Raw genomic sequence first — 11,977 nt, 5'->3', positions numbered from 1 at the left:
TATAAATATGAGGTGATCCATTAGATATAGAAAATATAAAAATGATTTTTTTCTACATAACTTTAATAGGTTATTTGTCCCAATCTTGGAGATGTGTTACATGTATGAAAAAAATCACCAGGCTCTCTCATTTTTGTTCTAATTGTAGTATCTTTCAACCAAAGCTTTAATCAGAGAGATAAAGTTTATTCAGTACCTTGAATTCTAGTTTCTTATTTCCCTACTCCTTTCTGAACTTACCATGAAACCTCAGCTTTACAGAGCAATAAAATATTCAAAAAGCAGCAACAGAAGTACCTGGAAAAATGACCTTTGTACTAGATGACAGGCCCTTTAATAACCTGTACCTTTTCAATCTACCCAACAAGAAAATTATAAAATGAAGACCTGATATTATTTCATCTGTTTCAGAAAAAGTAAGCAGTAAAAAGGTATTTTGCTAGAGGAAAATTGCAAAGTACATATGATATTGATGAAAACATAATCCCAAGTTTTATATAATAGGAATGATTTGTGAAAAAAATAGTACACTTGGAATGGATTTTTAAATCAGGAGCTTGGGGAAGTGATTGAGAGGATTGCTGCAGTGGGAACCCAGGGCACTCATTACTGCAGAAGCTGGCACTGTACAGTATTGATAAGGAGATCACCTGCCTTAAAAGATTTACTGTTAGAGTTGGTGGGAAGATTTACAATTAGAGAGTGATTGTGACCTTTTTTTTTTTTTTAAGATTTTTATTTATTTACCTGACACAGAGAGAGAAGCAGCAAGAGAGGGAATATAAGCAGGGAGAGTGGGAAAGAGAGAAGCTGGCTTCGCGACCAGCAGGGAGCCAGATGTGGGGCTCGATCCCAGGACCCTGCGATCATGACATGAGCTGAAGGCAGATACTTAAATGACTGAACCATCCAGGCACCCCTTATTGTGACTTTTCTAAATCAAGATGGGATAATAAGTCTTTAAGATAGAATATGAAACTGAAGCAAAATTAATGCTCAAATAAAAAATAATTCTATCCATCTGAATATGAATTTTTGCCAATACCTACACAAATGTATGTGAGGTACCTACAAAACATACCTACAAAGAATGTTTATTGAATATTATACTGAATAAACAGACATGTATATCCTAGACACAAGTGTGTTTAATTATGGTGCAGATACAGTGTTCCGTGTTCTGTTCTCTCTTGAATGAGAAGTGGATCCTGAGATGAAGCTGAGGGTATGTGATATTTATTGGTAAGTGTCCTTGCAATCAGTATCTGTGGAAGAAAAGGAAGGCAAGCAGGACTGAGTGGGCAGGGTGCAATGGAAGCCTGACAATAACCTCTGGAGCTAATATGGCCTGTCAGAGATGACCCATCTTGGATGGGATGGCTAAGTCTTTCAACAGCATCTCCACTGGCCACTGGAGATGGGCCACCCTGGGGAGGTGGGGTCAGCTCTCTCTCGCAGAGGCAGTTTTTGCAAACTCTGTCAGCTGAAGGCTTTCTGCCAACAGAGTTTCTAGCAGCTGAGTCTATAACTCTTCACTGGGAGAACTGGTGTGGCAGATCTCCTTGTTTACCGCGTATATAGCGTTTTATGAGTTTAAATAGCAACACACCAATAGAAACAACAGTACCGGATCTTTGGCCAAATGACCTCCATGCGGTTTAGTTTCTTCATTTTTTAAAATGGTCACATCTATATACAGGATTGTTGAAAATTAATACATATAAAAGTGCTTAGAATACTCAGTGTATTGTAGTGCCCGCTGCATGAGTATTCATGATTGTAAAATAGTCATGTATATCCTTGCTTTCGGAGAGGGTAAAATCTTCATAGCTTGTATCATCCTAATAATTCTTCTGTACATTTAGGTTTTCTGCCAGTTGGAATGTTTTTAAGGAAGCTGTATCATATATTATTAATTTTAAAACCGAAAAAATGAAAAACCCTTAAAACTGCAAGCTTTCGATGTCAGTAGCCCTTGAAAATTTCATTGGTTTTTTATTTATGTTTTCAAGACATCCCTCAGGGATACGTATTGCTATTTCTCCACTAATATTTTAAAACTTCCTTTGTCTCAATCAAAAGCTTTAGGAAACCAAATGCACAATCTTTGAAAATGTGGTTTTAAAATTACAAAATATAAACCTAGAAAACTTGAGCAACACAAACGTGAATTGAAACTGATCTAGAACTACAAATTTGATCTTAAGGCCTAAAATGTAGCTAGTTACATGTGTTTGCCCCACACTTTGGCAGAGAAAGGAGGGGTATGTTTTGTTTCAACATAGCTAAAGAAGTTAAAGAATGTGTATGATTTTCTTTTCCTCAAAGTAATTTATATGTAATATTTGTTTTCTGATGAATTGACTTAAAGGTTCTCATTGCAGGGCTTTCGTTGTCCTCAGAAAGTTTGGCAAAGAGCCCTACAGATCGAACATTCCCTGGGGGTGAAGCGTGCTGCCCCTGGGTCAGCTTCCTGCTGCCCTTGACTTTTTCTTCTCCTTTAAAGAAAAAAGGGAAAAAAGGAAAATTTTGGATGAGACCATTTTATTAATGACCTTTCTCCTCACCAAACACTCCAGATGTCCAACAAACTACTTCTCTATGGGAATAGATAGCAAACCCGTGTAACTTCCGTATGCGTTTACGGAATCAAATCAACTTAAATTTTTTATCAAACATTTTCACTGAGAAAACCGACTTTGATACAGGAGATGATCAGGAAGCTTCTTATGCTTCAGCTCTTCAGTTTGCCCCTATTAGGAAAAAGTAGAACATTCTTGCTGGAGAAATCATAAACTACACAAGAAATCACTAATTTTTTTAAAATAAATTTCAGACAAACATAAACATGCCGTATAACTTGTGATTTTTTGAAGTCGAGCAAGCTCCTGTCCTAGTAACTTTCAGACTGGCTAGACATAAAAGACGGAGTTACTGATGGGCTGTAGAAAGGATACCACCAATTTTTCTGCAAGAAGACCCGTCATGGTGACAGATTTTACGAAGCTTGGCAGCATGGGCATTTTCTTTCCCCCAAATCATGAAATGAATGAGTCAAATACTGAGGCCACGAGAAGAGTCTAATCAAAAACTCTACATTTCTATGTTGAGTAAACACAAGATAAAACAGCAAACTATCATACTTCTACCAAATTGAGAAATGAGAACCCCCAGTATGAATAGATATACATAGATAGCAAGAGTGCTCACAAATATCTCTTTATATCGTATTTATTTTTATTTTTTCTAAAGATTTACTTATTAATTTTACAAAGAGAGAGAACAGGGGATGGGGCAGAGGGAGAGGGAGAAGCAAATTCCCCTCTGAGCAAGGAGCCTGACTCTAGACTCCATCCCAGGACCCTGAGATCATGACCTGAGCAGAAATCCAGAGTTGGCTGCTCAACCAACTGACCCACCCAGGTGTTCCTCTTTATACTGTATTTAAAAATAGAGTTTATTAACTAAAAATAAAACCTAAAATACATTGTAACGTAAATGACTTGTAAATAAAGGAGTTCAAAGGACAGTCCAAGTATACTGTCAACTAGGAATGGGGACATGATTTCAACACTTGATGCAGGAAAAGTGTAAACTTTTTTTAGTTATAGAATCCTTAATTGCAACATTTGTCCTCAGATCAGCATGATTGATAGCTAGTTTTATCAAGGTGTATCTAGAAAAATAGAACAATTTACCCAAAGAAGTGGTAGACTGGAGACTCAAGAATAATGAGTAATTAATTTTTATACTGTTTCTTCAGTCCATCTGGAATCAGCAGTTTTCAGAGTTTGGTTTCTGGATCAGCAGCATCACCATTACTTGGAAATTTGTTAAAAATGCAAATTTCAAGCGCACCCCCAAGTCAAAAACTAGGATAACACCTAGCAATCAGTGTTTCAGCAGGTTCTCCATGTGCTTCTGATTCAGGCTAAAGATTTGGAACCATTGTTTTATAGGAAATTATATGCCTTTCTAAAGAAATGCCATTCTACTTAATTATATACATATCTTAATTTTCATTTTAGATAAAATGTACTTAGATATTAGCTGACTCATATGGTGATGCCAACCATTCATCTTTTTCAGGATCATTTCCTAAACTATATATAAGTATTTGCCTGCTTGACCAGTTGTTGAATTTCTTTTTACTTGCTTTAATACAGAAAGAATGCAAAACATAAACACTGAAGTACTCATACTACTTATTGAAACAGAATTCTCATAATTGTATGTGAGTGAAATAAAACCTGAAACTGAGTGCACCATAAATTGCAGATTTTTAGTCTCTGTTGGATGCTTATGGGGACTAATCTTATTGATATTGCGTGTAATTGTAGAAGAAAATACAAACGAGCTAAGACAATGTGTGGAATGCTGGAAATGTATCATCAAAGATTGTGATTTAAAAGAAAAGGCAATTACAAGTTGTGTAACTTTATTAATTTATTTATTTTTTGCTTTTGGGGACTGGAAATGCTCATAAAATATATAGAAAACGTTTTATTTTCCTTATAATTTTAGTCGTTAATTATTTTTGTGTGCATGTGAATAATATTCAATCAGTTATTCTCAAACTAAATGATCTATGAAACTTTCTTGCTACCAGAGAATCAAATATAAAAGGCCAGCTTTATATTACTCTATGCTCCGCATACTTACTTTATGCTAATTTCATTATTTGACAAAGGATATTCTTTTCATGTAATTTTTATGTATTTATCTAGTAAGCCAAGAGACCTAGAGACAAATGAAACACTTCTAAAAAGATGATGTATTTTATTAATAATATATTATTATTTATATTTATCCTATCTTAAAATAGAGAAACTTTCATGGAAGCCAAAAGGAAAGGTCCATAAAGGAAAAACATGAGGATTGGATTTATCTAGATTGAAAAATGTATATGGGGAAATAATTGCTAAAAGAATAACAAACATATTAAACTTAAATCATATTACTTGGGGTTTAAGACTTATTTATTTATTTTAGAAAGTGAGAGAAAGAAAGGACAAAGGTAGAGGGAGACAGTCAGATTCCTAAGGGGGGATCCTGGACTGGGACCAACAAGGGGCTCAATCCCAGGCTCCTGAGATGATGACTTGAGCCGAAATCAAGAGTCAGTTGCTTAACTGACTGAGCCACCCAGGTGCCCCATATTACTTACAGTGAAAATATTTATACTGTTTAATCTTTATATAATATAAGAAATTAATAATAAAAACATCCTAGTTAAGAAATTTGGTCAAAATCAGTGATTTATAGTCATCAATTTTCTTAAATGCTAATTTATATCCAATTCACCTATTAAATCAAGAACATCTAAAAATTAGCAAACATGCTGACTTACTAAGAAAAAGAAAACAGTTTTTAGAGCTACACAGCTTGAATTTCTGTGTGGTAAACTTACTGCAAAAATGGCCACGATTCTCCATTTATTCCTATATTTACACCCTTTACAATATAATTCAGTAGGCTCAAGGAGTAAAGTCTATATTCTTACTCTGTGAGTTTGTATTAAACTTAGGTCTTGGTTTGCCTGGTACAATGCAATAGAATCAATAATATGTCAGTAACGAGACTGTGTTTCCATTTCTCTTTGAAACCTTTGCAGCTACTGAGAATAAGTCAAGGCTATGCTACAGAATGATCAGAGTCATGTGTCCCAGCCACCCCAATAGCTTCCATCAACAGTTAGCAAACCACTAATGAATGAGGCCATCCTCTAACAGCCACACCTTAGCCTTTCCATCAGCTGAATATCAATACTGAGGAAAGCCCACTTTAGATTAAACAAGTCTGGCCATGATCAATAGCACCATCCAACTGACCTACAAGCTCACAATTCACAACACAATTCACATTCACAAATGCACAGCACTAAGGTTTTGTTATTTATGGCCATTTGGATTAATAAAAATACAAGATGCTGGGTCACCTGGGTGGCCCAATTTGTTAAGCATCTGCCTTAGGCTCAGATCATTATCCAGCTCCACATCAGGCTCCCAGCTTAGCAGGGAGCCTGCTTCTCCTTTTCCCTCTCCCCTTCCCTGCTTCTGTATTCTGTCTTTCTCTCAAATAAATAAAATCTTTAAAAATAATGCAAGGTGCTCGGTTAAGTATTGAATCATTTCTAACCAGCTTTGAGTATTACATTGACATAAAAGAAAATTTGTGAGAGGCATATCTATACTAAAAATTATTTCTGATTTATCTGTAATAAATTATAAATATTTGAATTGCATACTTCTTTCTTCAACTCTATTTCCCTGATGATTTGGCTTTATTTAACAGTTTCTGGTTTGCTTAATTTACTTTTCAGATTCCATTGAAACACAGCTCCTACAATCATAATAGCCAACTTCTTTTGTTTTTTGGTCCATTGAACATTCATTAATGGGAAAACATACTGAGCATGAGCATTATATACTGGTATACCAAACACTTGCTAGCATAAAGTTAACTCAGAGTTGATTTTCATTTTGATTTGTTGAAGCACATACTATTTTGGGGGGAAAGTACAGTTGACACACAAAGTTACATTAGTTTCAAGTATACATAGTAATTCAGCGAGTTTATACATTGTGCTATGCTCAGCCCAAGTGTAGGTACTGTATGACACCTGATGCTCTTTCAATGAGGCAACTTGCTTTTGCCTTTATCAGGATTGTGTTACACATCCTGATAAGCAACTTTTTAAAATGTTGCCCATTAATAAGAAAAGAGTATTGCTATTATCTTCTGTTCCGTTCTTCTTCAGCACTACACATAATGATTTCATATTCTCATGCTGGAAGAATATTTACTAACATCCATATAGAAGAATCCAATTCTTGGGGCGCCTGGGTGGCTCAGTGGGTTAAGCCGCTGCCTTCGGCTCAGGTCATGATCTCAGGATCCTGGGATCGAGTCCCGCATCGGGCTCTCTGCTCAGCAGGGAGCCTGCTTCCTCCTCTCTCTCTCTGCCTGCCTCTCTGCCTACTTGTAATCTCTCTCTGTCAAATAAATAAATAAAATCTTTAAAAAAAAAAAGAAGAATCCAATTCTTTAAGGGGTGAAGTCTATTTCAAAAAATAGGACAAGTACCTTAACAATTATACACTTCAAATCAGAATTTATTTTCCTATTTATAAATGATGTCCCTCTTTTAAGAAGAGCCTTGATACCTAACAGGATACATTTTTTCACTGATTCTTTCTTTAACACATCTGAAAATTTCCTTGAAAACAAGGCAGTATTTCAATAACACTGTTAACTCTTCTTTCAATTTGCATAATCCTAATGTTAAAGAGAAAGTATACGCTTCACTCAATGTCAACATTCTTGTCAACAAGAATCTGGGGGGACTTGGGGCACCTGGGTGGCTCAGTCAAACATCTGCCTTCAGCTCAGATCATGATCCCAAGGTCCTGGGATTGAGCCCTGCATTAGGCTTCCTGCTCAGTGGGGAGTCTGCTTCTCTGTCTCCCTCTGCACCCCCCACTTGTGCTCTCTTGTGTGCTCTCTCCCTCTCTATCTCAAATAAATAAATAACATTAAGAAAATAATTTGGGGGTCCTTTTCTTTAGAATTAGAACAGATTTCAGAGCTTCAAATAAATTGAGGATTCTCTCAACTGTTTGTTAAAGAGCGCCACTAGGGTTTTGAATGTGAAGGAAGTCGATATTGAATGTCAAAATCATCATAAAAATTCTTTAATCTTTCAGTTTGAATAGAACAAATGAAACAAAAGAATAATTTTATAACATTTATTTCAATAGAATGGACATCCAATGATGCTTGAGGAACATTACTAGAATATGGACAAGACAGCCCCTACTTGCCATAGGACCATTCATGTTTTGCTTCAACTTCAAATAAACACTGTCTTCACATTATACATTTACCAAATTTCTGTTTGTTTGACCTCCATTAAAAGCAGTTTTTTTCCCCATTAACTACTAAATAAGAGAACCTGCAAAGTTTTCTATTGTTTCTCAAGTTTCATTTTATAAGCAAGACATTTTCTCACTCACAAACACACACAAAGAATATTGCATGGGCTAAGGGAAATTTTTTTCAGCATTATGATTGCATATCTTTGGTTTATGCAAGTTATAGTTTAAAAAGTGAGACATATTTTTATCTCTGTAGTAGTAATCGGAGTTAGTACTTTAAAAGATTATTGCAATAGATTTTGTTTTGGTGCTTGACAATCTGCTTGCAATTTTGGAATCAGAAAATTCTTTTGATAGGAGTATGTCTAGTTCTTTGAGCTGAAAAAAGATTAACAAATATATACAGTGGATGGCCATTTCAACTTGTTTTGTTTATCTGAATTCCTTTTCATATGAATGTTTGTTATTTATCTCTTTCTTTGGTACTAGTTTGTTGGGGTTAATGAAGAGCATGAAATCATCCCTAATACCAGACTTCCTAAAATGTAACACAAAGCTTACCAGGGGCTAGGGAAGGTTTTTCTAAAAAGGGTGCAGGCCTTTGGAATGCCTAGGCCTGCTTGACCACTCTGCTTTTGGAATGTGGTGTGATCTAAGAGATATATACTTTGTCCCTTGGGCTATGTTTAGCAAAACTAGTAGAACATGCAGATTAGCATATCATATCTTTCCCTTAAACAGATCCTCTCAGTTCCCGTAAGACCCCTTGTCACACATCAGGTGCTTGAGAAACAGTGATAAAGATTTGTGATTATCCTGAAGAGCCAATGAAGGCAGGAGCAAAGAAGAGCAAAGGTTCTCATCTCTGAGTATTGACCCTTGCCTTCTCTCTTTCACAGTAAAGTCTGGAGTAATCTTTTCATCCATAGGTACAGGGATTGCTGGCCATTTCTGGCACTAGTTGAAGATCCTAACTGGAAAATATTGCTTTGTATCTGATTTTCCATCGTTATCACTATTTTTTTTGTTGTTTTAGATTTTATTTACTTATTTGACAGAGAGACAGGGGACGCAGGCTGCCTGCTAAGCAGAGAGCCCAATGTGGGACTCGACTCCAGGACCTTGAGGTTCATGACCTGAGCCGAAGGCAGAGGCTTAACCCGCTGAGCCACCCAGGCACCCTCATTATTAGTATTGAATTAACAAATTCATATTGCTTGAAGAGCCTCAAGTGTTCTTTTTCTTTGTTTAATAAGTGTCCACTATTCAGAAAATGTATCACAAAATTTTCTCTTTCATTTTGGGGTACAAATATATACAGATAAAAAATAGATAAGCGAGCTCTGGGCCTTAGTGACATCTTCCTGGAAATCTCGGCACCATGACAGCCAAGTGGAGGCAAAAGCAAATTCACAGGCTGAAGTGAGAAATGATGAGGCAGAGATCCAAGGAAACCTCTAGCTTGTGCACCCATGGAAGCCACAGGAGCAGAATCACGGAAAGGTGGAGGCCAGGGATGCTGGTACAACTTGGACTGCATGCTTACTTTCTAGAACTTGATTCAGTGAATTGCAAGGACCACCTTTGAAAGACCCATTTGACTCACACCAAAACAATCCCTTTTGGTCCTTCGCCCTGGATGTGTGACTTTGGGATTCATTCTGTTTTCATTTGTGGCTGAGTGTATAATACATCATCACTTCTGCTGTCTTAGCTGGGGAAAAGAAGATAGATAATAGAAACCACTGCAGGAATCAAAAAGATTCCATATGATAATCTCACAGCCACACCCAATGGGTCTGTTTTTTACAAGTGCAAACTCATAACCAACTAATTAGAGTTGGAATTCCTGAGAGAGTTGCAAACTAACAATATGCGTCTTTGGTATCTGATGGAAAAAATGTTAATTTCCTGTTTGCCTGCAAGAGAGAGCTGTATTTTAAGATATGAATACAAAGCTAGAGTTGTGATCCTCTGTAAGGTTTAGGAAAGCCTGAGTTCAAGAACTAGTGGACTTCCAGAAGCATATATGGTTTCGATGGACTTTCAGGTGTGTTACTTTGGGTCTTAGAAGGAAGTCTGCTGTTGACTGGCTGACTTCCACATTCACCAGAATGAGGCACTGACTGATTGGCTGTTGTCTAGACCTGTCACTGATGAAGTTGCTGACTTTCAAATGCATGGGGCTATCATTCATTTGCTCACTTTCCAAAGTGAGACTGTTGGTGAATGGCTGATTTGAGAGCATGTGAACAGATTTGAAGTTGTTGCTACTTAATGATGGTTACTTTTCATGACTTAGAACTCTGGCCAAAACAGTCTTTTTCTTTCTTTCCTATGAGAAGAGAAAAAATAAGTACTTTTAATTCTCAGCCCTCACTCTTCATTTTCCCTTGGTTATAACTTCAGGAGAAACCAAAGGGATCATTCAGATCTTTATTAGTAAATGAAGGTATGGCTTCAACTAATCCTGGCATGTAATTTATTTAAGGACCAGTTACTGTGGCAGAAAAATAGATCTGAAATATTTTTATAGTTTTTTGACAAAAGCCAAAAGACATTAACTGTATCCTTTCAAAGTTACTCCAGGACGCAGAGCAAAATCATTCAACACAGGACATGTTCAGTTCATATGGGACATTTGGCAACCATGATGACAGTAGATAACAGACCCTTCTCCTGCACAAGTGGGGTTTTGTTTTTGTTCTGGGGTGGTGGTTGTTTGTTTTCAGCCCTTAATTTGAACACTTCCAGTGATGACCTTACATATCCTGAATACGTACAGTCTAGTTGACCACATTCTTCTTGTGGGATACCTAGCCTTCAGTACACTGAGCCTTTGTTTTCACCCACTGATCCAAATCCTAATCTTTGTAATCATGCAGAACCAGTCTAATCCTTCTTCCAGAATGGATTTCCTCAAACATTTTCTTTTAGTCATCATGACCCTTTCTGAGTTTAGTCTTATTAAGGTGAAATACCCAGATACTAAGCTCCATTTCTTTATCTTACAAGGTTAAGTCTGTAAAAAAAGAAAAAAATTTAGTTTAAAATGACTTATTTTTGTGAAGTTGTGTGGACCATAATGATTAATATTTCTATTTTCTGTACTTACAACCTGTCCCATTTATAATTGCAGCTAGCATCTCACCCGGAATTAATATTTTAAGCTCTTTATCTTGAAAATAATTTCTTCATTTTACCATTACCATTGATAGTTCCTTTATGCTATTTCTCAAAGATAATGGCATAAGTGCTGGCAGTTTTTATTATTATTATTATTATTATTTTTAATTTCCATAGACTCCAGACATGTAATTTTCTGGACCATGAGACCTGAGCTCTTACAACTTCTTCCCTTTACAACTTCTTAATATATCTTGTATTTCAATTCCCTCTTAACAACTTCTGTATCCTTTTCAATGGAAGCTTTGAAAATCTGGGATTAATTCTTATATAAGTACTGTACTGTTATGGAAGAAACTAGGTCTTCATAGATAAAAAGAGGCTGTAAATCATGTTTAAACATTTATTTTAATATGCCTTTAGTATTCTTGTGTTGAAAGGGAAAGTCTTATAAAGGCATTATATTTTGAACTTCATAAAAGTATGTATAATTACATTTTTTTAGAATTTCTTTATTAAAGTATTATTAACTTTATTGACATGGTGTTTGTAATGAAAGCCAAAAGTAAAAATATTTATGTTAGGCTCCAAAGAAGATCTTACCTTATTCATAACATCTGATTGCTGTAACCTGACCTTGAGATAAAACCCAAATGAAATGTGGAAAAACAAATGATACCAACATTTTTTGCTGATCAAGAATCATTGCATTTCACACATAACATTTTACTTTTTTTATACATGACATGTTATTTTAATATATTTTTCATTTAGCTGATAGTACATAATTTAAATATTTTCCATGTTGATAAGCCAACAACTGGCTTTAGTTACAAGCCAAGTGTATTTTAGTATTTGTCATTGATTTTCAATATCTACATAGTAAATAGAATTGTTACAGTGGTTTTAAATGTTAAATGCTTAACTTGGCAGATAGTAGTTTAAAATGATGATATAAACTTTATAGTGATATA

The sequence above is a fragment of the Neovison vison genome, chromosome 1 (assembly GCF_020171115.1).
Source record: "Neovison vison isolate M4711 chromosome 1, ASM_NN_V1, whole genome shotgun sequence".
In the NCBI taxonomy this organism is placed as follows: domain Eukaryota; kingdom Metazoa; phylum Chordata; class Mammalia; order Carnivora; family Mustelidae; genus Neogale; species Neogale vison.
The sequence above is the reverse complement of the archived record's forward strand: the minus strand, read 5'-3'. Positions refer to the sequence as shown.